The 11,860-nt window shown below is 43.3% G+C and overlaps 1 pseudogene; it reads left to right on the forward strand.

Moving 5' to 3' along the window:
* Positions 1-4,834, forward strand: part of LOC103195799 — a 124,176-nt pseudogene extending 119,342 nt beyond the window's left edge.
* The last annotated feature ends 7,026 nt before the right edge of the window (positions 4,835-11,860 follow it).

Here is an 11,860-nt window from a genome sequence, read left to right on the forward strand (position 1 = left end):
GTGAGTGAGGCCGCGGGCCGGGCGCGAGGTGCCGGTGGCTGCGGCAGGGTCCCCGTCGGCGGCCCGACTCACGGTGCCCAGGGTCAGCAGGGAGACGGCGGGCCGAGCGGGGCCACCTCGCGGACGCTGAGCCTTCGGTGAAGCGAGAAGGGGGATATGGAGGCTGAGGATGATGAGGGAGGGGAACCAGCCCGGAGGCTCAGCCCTGGTCCAGCGGAGAGAGGGCAAGGCCGGCTGTGGCGGGGGGTGCGCAGACAGGAACCCTTCAGGCTGGGAGTTGTGGGGACGGTGACGGTATCTCCCAGCAAAACAGGCGGCGTCCACACAAAACACTTGTGGGGGAAGGTAGTGCGTTCGCTTGGGGGCCTGAGGAACGCCCGGGTGGACTGAGTAATGGACGGTTACAGTAAAGGGTCTGGAGCTGGGCGAAGAGTCTGGACTAGATAGGATTCTCTCCGGACAGGAGATCCGGTGAGAAAAGCGGAGAACAAAGTACTGAATCCCATGAACGTTGACATCTGTGATGCTGGCTAAGAGAAAAAAGCTTGTGAAGGAAAAGAAAAAGTAAAGGACTGTTGGGAGAATCCAGAGAGCTGTCATAGAAGCTGAGGTAGAAAGGTGACCACGAGGGCAGAGAAGACAGTAGTAGGAAACTTAGGGACAGGACATAAATGCAGCTTGAGAGGTGGGTGTGGAAATCTGGGAGACCTTGGGGAGGGCAGGTTGACTGCAGCCCTGAGAGCTGAGCTGGGTCACAGTGGCTGAGAAGGGAGTGGGAGGTGAGAAGTGAGGAGGGAGTCAGGAAGAGGGTGAAGCACAGGCTTCTCAGAGGCTGAGATGACATCTTATTCCTGTTGGAGTCCCCACTGCTGGCACAGAGGAGCTTGTGAGCTGAATTGTACTGTTCTTTGAGGAGCTCTGGTGGCACCGGGTTAAAGCATTGGGCTGCTAACCAGAAGGTCAGCAGTTTGGAAGCACCAAGCTGTTCCACAGGAGAAAGATGAGGCAATCTGCTTCCATAAAGATTGACAGCCTTAGAAATCCTATGGGGCAGTCCTACTCTGTCTTGTAGGGTCTCTGAGTTGGAAACAACCCCATGGCAGTGGGTTTTCAGGAAACCTGAGTGTGAAGGAAAGAAGAGAAGTAAGATGCGTACAGAGTCATGAAGGCTTTTCAAGGACAGGAGAGAAGAGCACTAACTTCTTCCTATTAACTTGTGGGGGAGAGACTAGGTGCACCAGCCTGAGGGAACCAAAGGAAGTAGCATCCAAAGGAAGTAGCATTGAGAGGTGGATGGAGGGGCTTTGGAGCCTTGAACAAAAAACAAAAACATAGAGAAAAAGGGAAGGATGAAGAGTGGGAGAAGGTAGGAGCTGTCTGAGGTCACTCCTTTTGACCACCTTTTGCTGAGAAAAGTGGGAGGCAAGGTGATCTGCTGAGCATGAGATGGTGGACAGATTGAGCAGGAATTAGGAAAGTAGCATGTGTTTAAGAAAGTTGCTGAGGTAATTAGGTGAGAGAAGTGCCCAAAACAATAGGAATGGCAAACACTGTTGAGGGTATTAACAACATTGGACATTTGACATTCGGAGGGACACAAGTTTCTACATGGCACCATTGTTTTTAAGGATAAACAGCTGCCAGATGCAGCAAGTTCTGGATGTCAACCTGCAGAGTTTGGGTTTCTCTTGTAGGTCAGAGGGTCCTCAAGCTAGCTGTGCTCACCAGAGCCTGTGGGAGATTTTCTTGAAGCACAGACTCCTCAAACACACTGCCCATGCATTCATATTCAGGGGATGATGAGGTCTGGAAGCCTGTCATTTTAATTAGCTCCTTAGTTATTCCCATGTAGCCATGTAAATATAAGTGCACTGAAAATTCTGTTAGCTAGAAAAATGACAAAGTCAGGCCTGAGTTTTCAGGAGAATGTGAAATGAATTGGGGCAAGGAAAGACTGGAATCAGAGAACAGGTTCAAAAAAAAAAAAAAAAACCAAACTCACTGCCATTGAGTCGGATCCAACTCACATCAACCCCTCCTTGGGTTTCCTAGACAGTATCACTACAGTAGATTGCCCAACTTTCATTCCAAGGAGTGGCTGGTAGGTTTGAACCTCCAGCTTTCTGGTTACCAGTCATATGCCTTAGGTACTACACCACCAGAGTTATTGCTGTAAATAGTAATGAGGGCATGAATTAGAGTGGTGAAGGACAAGAAGTAGGTCACAAAAGAGAGATGGAAGCTAAGGCAATTCAGATATGGATGTCCAACTAAGTTCTAAAAGTAAATGAGCATTTGGTTTGTGGGCATTAGACAAGGTGGTCTTAGAGAAAATAGAAATCTTTTGTCTTTATGAAATGTATTTTGAGCTGGGTGAGGGATGTGACCATTTGGCTTCTAGATAACTCCAGCACCCCTAGAAGTCAGTTGTGCACTCATGTCAAAGTGTCTATGGTGGAATGTTCTAGGACCTTAAGATAAATGCTCTGGAATAGGCCCTGATTTGTATGGGAACAGGAGTCTTATGGGAGTGAACTTGAACCCACTTCCCAATGGGGATTCAGGTAGAGTTGAACTATCTGATGGACTGTGAATTTATAATGGTAATTGAAGTAGGGGGACACGCAAGGTGTCCCTAAAATAAAATCACACTGAGTCCAGAAGGCTGACAGTTTGGACAAATCTGGGCACAAGGAAAACTAGCAGTGGGAACAGTAAGTGTGAATAGTTCAAGATCATACTTTTACCTGACTCAGCGCTACTCAGGGTATTTGTGTTCTCTGGGAAATCGAAAGCAAAAAACTAAGTTATTTGGGACAGAGACTCTCTGAAGGGAAAAATCTCCCTGAATGTCTTTTTGTAGAGGCAGGTGGGTATTTTCTGCCCCCAGAGATGGCAGGGGCTGAAACCCATTAGCTGCATGGGGTGTTGGAAGATCACAGGAAGTAGGCAGCAGTATGGGCATTAACCTAAGAGCAGCAGAGATGAATTAAGGAGAAGAGACCTCAAGTGGCGAGAAGGGTGTTTATAGTTATATCTGATTATTTGTGAGAACCTCCGAGGAACCCAAGAACACAAATTATAGAGGGGGAACTTGGGAAAGTGCTGGAATTTCTAATGATCAAGCATGTAGTGGCTCAGAATATTGGGTTAGAGGACATTAGTATAAACATGGGGAAAAAATTATAAGGATAACTAGGAAATATATAGGTTATTCAAATAATAAGTCATATCAAATTTACTTTATTTATCTTTGAAATAAAATTATTAGATTGATAGACCAAAAGAAGGCCATTGTTCAAGCATATCTTAATTTCAAGAAACTATTTAAGTAGATTTTTCATAAAGGTAAACTCACAAAGCTCATTGCCATCGAGTCGAATTCGACTCATAGGGAACCTCCTTGGGTTTCTGAGGCATTATCACTAAAGAAGTCAATTGCCCAAACTGTCTTTGTCTTTCAGAGGAGTGGCTGGTGGTTTGAATGGCAGCCTTCTGGTCAGCAGTCAAGTGCCTTAAGCACTATGCCACCAGAGCTCCTTTCATCAAGGTAGAACACTGAAAAGATAGGTACTTTTACAGGAAGTTAAACGTTCTTTGTAAGAAGGCTCATTGTTAACTTCCTTTAGTTAATTTTTAACTGCTTTTAGTTAAAATTTCTGCTAAGTCAGCCACAGAGTGCTGCTAACTTTGTCTCTCTTCTGTTCTTCTCAATCTCTGTCATGTAATTCACAGTCATGCAGATTCCTTTTGAAGGTCTACTTCTATCTTTTCAGCACTACCCTTATCCACTACCCTCATTGTGTCATTTATATTGTAAATACCTAGAAATAAATTCCATAATGAAAGTGCCTAAGAAGTAATCTCAAAAGCCATCATGGTACCTTTTTTTCTGTTCCATGCTTATAGTCCAGCCTAGAGTGAATGTCTCCCCTGCCAAGAAGGGGGCCCTGGAGCACCACAACCTGCTGGTCTGCCACGTGACAGATTTCTATCCAGGAGGCATTCAAGTCCAGTGGTTCCGGAATGGACAGGAGGAAACAGCTGAGGTTGTGTCCACCGACCTGATCCATAATGGAGATGGACCTTCCAAATCCTGGTGATGCTGGAAATGATCCCCCATCAGGGGGATGTCTACACCTGCCATGTGGAGCATTCCAGCCTGGACACTCCTGTCACCGTGGAGTGGAGTGAGTGACTCCCTGATGACCCTGCTGGGCCCCACACTCTGCCGAGCAGGGGATGCTCTGGCTCTGGGGTCCCCTCATGCTGTCTTGTGTGTCTATACACTGAGTCACAGATGCCTGGTGTTTCTTCTGTACAAACCACTGACTGTGGTTCTGAGCTGGGGGCAGTGACCTGACCTAGGGGATACCGAGGATTAGCACTTCTTCTCCCTTATCAGAAAATATAGGGAACTCAAACACCTTCCTGAATGGCTCTCTTCCCTCAGCCTTTTAGGCTATCCTGAGTTATTTCAAGAGGCAGCTACCACTATCAGTATTTGTCCCTTTGATGAAGTCACCATCCCAACCTCCAGTATTTAGAGGTCCTTTCTAAATTTACTCCTTCTCCAAAGTGTATCCCTCTCAGTGTCTTCATGCCCATATTCTACATCAGACTCCAAGTTCTCAGACAGGACCAGAGAGGGATACTCAGGTGGAGATAAGACTGACTCTGGAATCTGTTCTTCCCAGAGGCACAGTCTGATTCTGCCCAAAGCAAAATGCTGACTGGAGTCGGGGGATTTGTGCTGGGGTCCATCATCCTTGGAGTTGGCGTTTTCATGCATAAGAGAAGCAAGAAAGGTAAGGAACCCTCAAGAGGAGGCTGAGACTTTCCTTCCCTCCTTTCTTCTCTTATCTTGCATGATAAGGGACTGAGCCAGAATAGCAACTCCAGAGAAATCCGGACACCACAGAAATCAGTCAGTCAAGGAGCTAAGCAGTCCTTTGGGAGAGAAGAATCCTCAGACTTGGGATCACAGCCAGATGTAGGCGGTCTCCAGTACTCAGGCTTTTGCAGGAGGGTCATTTAGTGATGGGTTCTTCTCCCAGCAGCCCTGTCTCTTAATTCCTGATAATAGGATCAAGGTGATGGTGGACAGAATGGGAAAGTTATTGAATTGTCTAAGGTGTTTTAATGGCTGAAAACATCCTCTTTCCTTTTTTTCATTTTAGTTCAACGAGGATCTCGATAAACAGGTAAAATTCCAGCTTTGTTTTTCTTCAGGGATTAGGCTGAAACAGATTTAACTCCTTGCATTGCATTGAGACCTTGTGTATTTAGGACATTGTGGGGAGAAATCTCAGGGCCTGACTATCTCTTTCAAAGTCAGACTGTGGGTTCTTAGGAAACAAGCATTACTTTGCTCCATTGGTAAGGGCAGCCCAGAAAATCTGTTTTTGTTTTACTTTTTAATCAAGCAAGACTCAGTCTCTCACCATAATTTTTCTTTCCTGGGACCTCTGGTGGAGTAGTGCATAAGGCATTTGACTTCTAACCAGAAGGCTGGTGGTTCAAACCCATCACCCACTCCTTGGAAGAAAGGTTGGGCAAGCTACTTCCATAGTGATAACACCTGGGAAACCCAAGGAGGGGTGGCTATGAGTCAGATCCTACTCCACTGCAGTGAGTTTGGTTTTGTTTTGGGGCATAAACAAGAAAGGGTTAGCAACCTGGGGTAACTTTTTCTTTAACTCCCACAGGGTTCCTGATCTGACCTGAAAAACTATATGTGCCTTAGAACAAGTTCTTGTCTATGCCTTTAGGCCCAGAAGGCTTATTCTCAGACAGACCTTCAGCTTCCCAAGAAGATGTTATTGAAAAGTAAATGCTCTAAACCAGTTACTGTAACTCTGCTCTCTTGATTCCATGCACAGCTTCTTCCATGGGCCTCCAATCAATCTCACCTGTCCTCAACTCCATAAAAAATCAAAATTCAATGGTATTGTCTGTTTTCTTTTAAGAATATGTATGAACACCATGCGATCCACAGTACATACAACTATGAGGCCAGAAGATCTAGATGGTGCCTGGCTACCAGTGTCAACCACTCAGAGGGGGATCTATGTAGGAGATCCTGGATAGAGAGGGAGAACAATGTGGAACAAAACTCAAAATCAGTGGGGAAAACAACGGACGAGGGGAGGACCAGGTTTGCTGGTCTGATAGAGCCTGGTGGAACCACTGAGACTATGGCCTCTAGCTGCCCTTCATGTCTGGAATTGAACCCACACCTGTGGCTTCCAGCCAAACAAAAGACAGGCATATGAGTTGAACATTTACCTGAGGTAGATACATTCCTTGGAGGAAAAAATCATGGGAGAAAGATGGGCTGTTTATGAATGGGGAGACAGCTCAGGGGGCAGGAGTGCATGGAAGGATGGCCACAGGGAAGAGGTAACTATGGGGAGGACATGGAGGGGGAGCTGTTGCATTGGGGTAAATTGTAGCCAATGTCATGAGGCACAGTGTATGTGAAATGCTGTATGGAAAGTGAATTTGCTCTGTATATTTTCACACAAATCACACTTAAAAAAAAGAATATGTACAAAGTAATTTCTGCCATTGTCCTTGATTAAGGGTTTTGATAAAAAGTAGCAGTTAATGGAGAAGTTATTGTTGCTTATACCTCGGTAAAAATAATAATGTGAAAAATGAAGATATCCTAATTCTTTGATAAGGTGGACAGTTGACAGTGGACCTCTTCCAAATGTGTTGTATTTCATTGAACTTCCTCATATTCATATTTGTAACTTCACACTTGTAGGTCTGAGAGCATCATCCTCAGTTATTCAAGGATGAGAAGACCCTGAATTCTGGGGTTATAGAATCCTCATTCACATAGGCCTGCTTCAACATATAGTTCATTAAGAGTATGTTATACCATTTTACTGATAATAAATATCAGAATTAAAAATTAAAAACATAATGGAACAAACATTAAGCCCTGTCTTTGAATACCATGATAAATAATCCTTGACCAAGCATGACTTAACCTTTTTAGTGCATCAGGTTACAGAGGATACAGACTTCTCCTCGAAATCTGTATTCATCAAACCACCTTAGACCTCCTGCCCTCGTAACTCATACAGTGAGAAATGCATCCTCAATGTCAAAGACTCAAACCAATAGATATAGCACTTTTTCCAAACATAGGCCTGCTTTTAAAGTCAAATTATTATGGATTTTGTGTTTTGTATTAAATTGCCTTTAAATTCAAAATAGAGAACGTATTTAGTCCAATGATTCCTTTTCTACGAACAACAGAGGATCACTTCCTAATGCACACACCGAGTGCTCAGCAGCTCTCTGACACACCAAGTTGATGGTTTCTTACAAGCTGTTCCCGCATCTTGTTTGCCCCTTGGCTCCTGCCCATGTTCAGTTCCTGTGAACTATTGTGTTCCTTTCAGAGTTCCTCCCCACCAAAAAAAAAAAAAAAAAAATCATGCCCTTTAGTTGCACAAAATCTTTTTCTTTTCCAAGAGAGATCAGAGTTGAAGGTGCAGATGTGGGTATTACTGACACAGAAGTAAGGAAAGCTGGGGTCTACAGAAAGGATGGGGTTGAGGGATTATTGAAGGACTTCAGGAAGAGAAGCCATGGACATGGAGAATCGAACATGTCTCACGTAATCAGCTAAGTGCTTAACACATCTGCCTCATTTAATCTTTATAACCAAGGAAACAGGACATGGTTTTGTTTTCTTTTAAAAAATTTGGAAACAAGGCTTTGCTGAGATAACACTGTTGTCATATGACAGAACCACAAATAAAATTCAGATGTGACTTCAAAACTCATGCTCTTTCTATTACTCAGTTATGCTCTTTCTACTACTATTAGAAAAACATGGTCCTTGCTTAGTTAAAACACCATTGTCCTTGATCAGCACTGTTTTCTCTAAATCTATAAATGAAAACACCGTTGCTGTGTTTTGTGCAGTAATTTCAGCTGTGCAATGGACAGATGACTGGGGCAGTGTAAAGTAAATAAATGAAGAGATTCTTTATTACTCTCGTTGTCTCTCGAGGCTTCAGAGCTACTACTTGAGAAAGCTGTTCGGTGGGAAATTAGTATGATTAGAAACCAGCCAGACAAAGAAAGAAAGGAGTCAGATGTACATGAAACTTTACAAATACAGATCCATGTTAACTTCCCAGACCCAGAGCAGGCAAACCTCTCACCCTGAGCTTCCAAGCACTGAGTGTTCCAAACCACATCCTTCCCCACTCATTCTTGTTCCCTCTTCCTTGTGCTGTCAACTACAGAGTACCCAGGGCAGTGTGAACATTCCCTGGATCCTAGCTTCTGTCAAGATTAGAAATTCCCACATTACAGGTCCAGAATGTTTATTATATTCTTAGGGAATTGATAGCAAAAGGAGAGCTGGAATAGGTCCTATAATAGCAGAAAGAAGACATCAGACATGTCTAGCCCTGACATACAGAGGTGTTTATTGGCCTCTGTAATTTCTCAGGAAGGATACAGTGCAGGGAGTATTCCCAGAAGAGACCAGGGCATAGAGACCAGCAAGTGTGGAGTAGCCTTCTCACTGTTCTCCAAAATTTCAACATTTATTGAGTACTTTCCGTGCGTCTGGGTGTCTTACTATGTACATTAGGTAGAATCATGAAGACAAACAGGAATTGGAGAGGTCATTGGGTACCTCAGTCATTGACTTTGAGGAGTACAGAGATTCAAAGGAAACCTAGGACTGCAGCTTTAAAGTAGACTTGAAACTCCTTCCTCCTTTGTGTCCTTTTCTGTGATAGAAAGGTTGTCCCCTGCACTGTGACAAATAAAATAGGTTTAGGACTCCACAGCTAGCAGTGAATCCCCATCCCTTTACACCTGGTCCTTTTATTTTCTGCCCTTCATAGGTCTCTAGGAAGAAGGTGGTCTCCTAAGATAATATTGTTGCCCCAGATGAGGAGTTATGAGAAATCAAAGGGTACCTCAGAAGGTGTCATTTCATCCTCTCGTTGGATGAGCCTTCAGAGACGATTAGGCCCAACGATGGGATGAAGGAAACTGAAGGATGTAGGAGTTGGGCACACTGAGTGAATCTGTTCTTTGTTGTTGTTGTTAGGTGTGGTTGAGTTGGCTCCGACTCATAGCGGCCCTATGTACAACACAACGAAACACTGCCGGGTCCTGCACCAGCCTCACAATCCTTGCTATGCCTGTGCCCATCATTGCAGCCACTGTGTCAATCCATCTTGAGGGTCTTCCCCTTTTGCTGACCCTCCACTTTACCAAGCATGATAGCCTTCTCCAGGGTCCCCTCTGACAACATGTCCGAAGTAGGTGACATGAAGTCTGAACATTCTCACTCCCAAGGAGCTTTCTGGCTGCACTTCTTCCAGGGCAGAATCTACTCTTTAAAAAAATTTTAATGATAATCTCATAACAGGGCCAGTGGACACTTATCTTAGATGACATCTTGTGAACATGCAACTCTATTAACTCTTTATTTCTGAAATTTTTGCTCCCTCAGCTTATGTGATAACATATTCTCCTAACTCTTCCTTTCATAATAAGATTGGGATAAGCTGTGCTGAAGCAAAAATAGCCCCAAATCTAGTTTTTGCTCATACTACATGTCAATATGAGCCAATAGAGGATCTCTGTTCATCATATTCACTCAAGAAACCAGGCTGAAAGAACCATCATCTTAACATCTGCTCCCAAATCTCCACAACTGAATGTTAATGACCCCTCCTGGAAATAAGAAACATCACTTCTCACATTTCATTGGTGAAACAAATTACATGGCTGCCCCTAACCTCAAATGAAATGGAATCCTGGGAGACACAAAGGGACCCCTCCTTGGGTTTCTGGGTTTCTGAGGTGGTATCTCTGTGGAAGTAGGTTGTCCACTCTTCCTTCTGAGGACTTGCTGGTGGGTTTGAACTTCCTGCCTTCTGGTTAGCAGTCTAATACCTTAGGAACTACACCACCAGAGCTTCTTATTCAATAAATACATATTAAATAAATAAGAAAATGCAATAACTACATATTAAATAAATAGTAAAACACAAGAGACATTTACTGAGGATCTGCTATGTACCAAGAACTATGCTAGACATGATGGGAGCATCTAGCACCTGAAAAGTTTACAAACGATCTGCTGGCCTACAAAGGGCTTCTGGAATACTGGCAATGTTCCATTTCTTGACTAAGGTAGTAGTGACATGGGTCTTTGCTTTTGATAATTCATTGATTGTACATTATTTATTGTTTTGTGTGCTCCTTGTATATGTGTTCTATTTTACATAAAAGGGTTTAAAAAGTATACAAGAGAATATTGGTAATTTGAAGCAAAGATAAGAAGACACTGAGCCAAGCAGAAATAGAGGATTTTAATAATTGTTGGAAAAGAGAAGGTAAGAGATGAGATAATTAGTGGGACTTTTCCAACAGAAAAACATTAAGCAAGAAGGTCAGACTGAGGTATTCCCTTGCTGGAAGTATAAACATTTAAAGAGATAGAATACATAGAAGAAAAGGTAAGAGATGAGAAGGATAGACATGAAGGATCTTAACATATTGATAATTAGACACCTGGAAAGTGAGGGAAATAGTAGACGGGGATGAAATATCTGGGAGTGGGGGTGGGGACAGATTTCTAAGATTAAAAAAAAGATAAAAAGATGAACTTAATCTGCTTGAACTGGAGTATAGAGTGACTGTTTTGGTTACCTAGTGCCACTCTGACAGGAATATACCACAAATAGGATGGCTTGAACAAACAGGAATTTATTCTCTTACAGTTTTGGAGGCTTTAAGTTTGAGTTCAAAATGCCAGGCTCTAGGGGATGGGTGAAAAGCCCCTCAACCTTGGGTTTCAGCTCTGCTTCCTACTCCCAGGCCACTGAAGCCAGAGGCTTTTCTTCACTTGACTGACAAACCCAAGGTCGACAAGTAAAAAGGCACAGACCCAGTGTTACCAAACAACATGGCAGGCCATTGATTCAAGTCCATTGAAAGTCCCAAGATTGGCAGAGTATGGCAGGCTGCTGAACAACAGCTACATGCAGGGTTCAAGCGTGCCGTAAACTAGAGACCATTCCCAGAGCTGCTGCTTATATATAGGAAGCAGACCACAGCCCTAAAGCAACTACTCAGCTGCTTGTGGTAGATCCCCCCATGGAGCTGATTGCCTGTCTCACTCATCATGGGGAATAACTACCATCAGTTGCCCAGCCACTCAACCAAGCCCAGCCAAGTTGGCACACAACCTTAACTACCACAGTGACAATCAGATTAAAACACATAAACATATACCTAGATACATTATAAAGAAACTCAGGACTCCAAAGACAAGGAGAACATTCTAAAAACTTTCAAGAGGATCAGTTCAACCTATATCAGAATAAAAGTAGAACAGGAATCAGATAAACACCATCCTTGCCAACTACAGCATTTAATGCCAGAAGATAAATAATATTATTTTCATATAACTGAAGGAAAAAAGCTTTCAATTCCAAAGTTATACCCCAATAAATTATCATTTTAGTGCAGTATAGATATTCTTAAACATTCCAGGCCTGAGAGACACTTTGCTACTCAAAGACCCACTTTTAAAATGTTTTTAAAGTAATTAAAAAGAGAAGCACATCGAAGAAGATGCTACAGAGCGAAGGAAAATAAGAAAGATCAAATCAGCAAAGTTTACTGTTACCTTAAAAAGCAAGGGCTAGTTAGAGAGATGCGAGCCAAAACAACAGTGAGATACCATCTCATCTCAGCACTAATAGCAAAGTTCAAAAAGACAGAAAATAACAAATGCTGGCAAGGATGTGGAGAGATTGGGACTCTCATACACTGCTGGTGGGACTGTAAAATGGTACAA

Source organism: Orycteropus afer, unplaced genomic scaffold (assembly GCF_000298275.1).
Source record: "Orycteropus afer afer isolate SDZICR_OR568_19922 unplaced genomic scaffold, OryAfe1.0 scaffold00059, whole genome shotgun sequence".
In the NCBI taxonomy this organism is placed as follows: Eukaryota; Metazoa; Chordata; class Mammalia; order Tubulidentata; family Orycteropodidae; genus Orycteropus; species Orycteropus afer.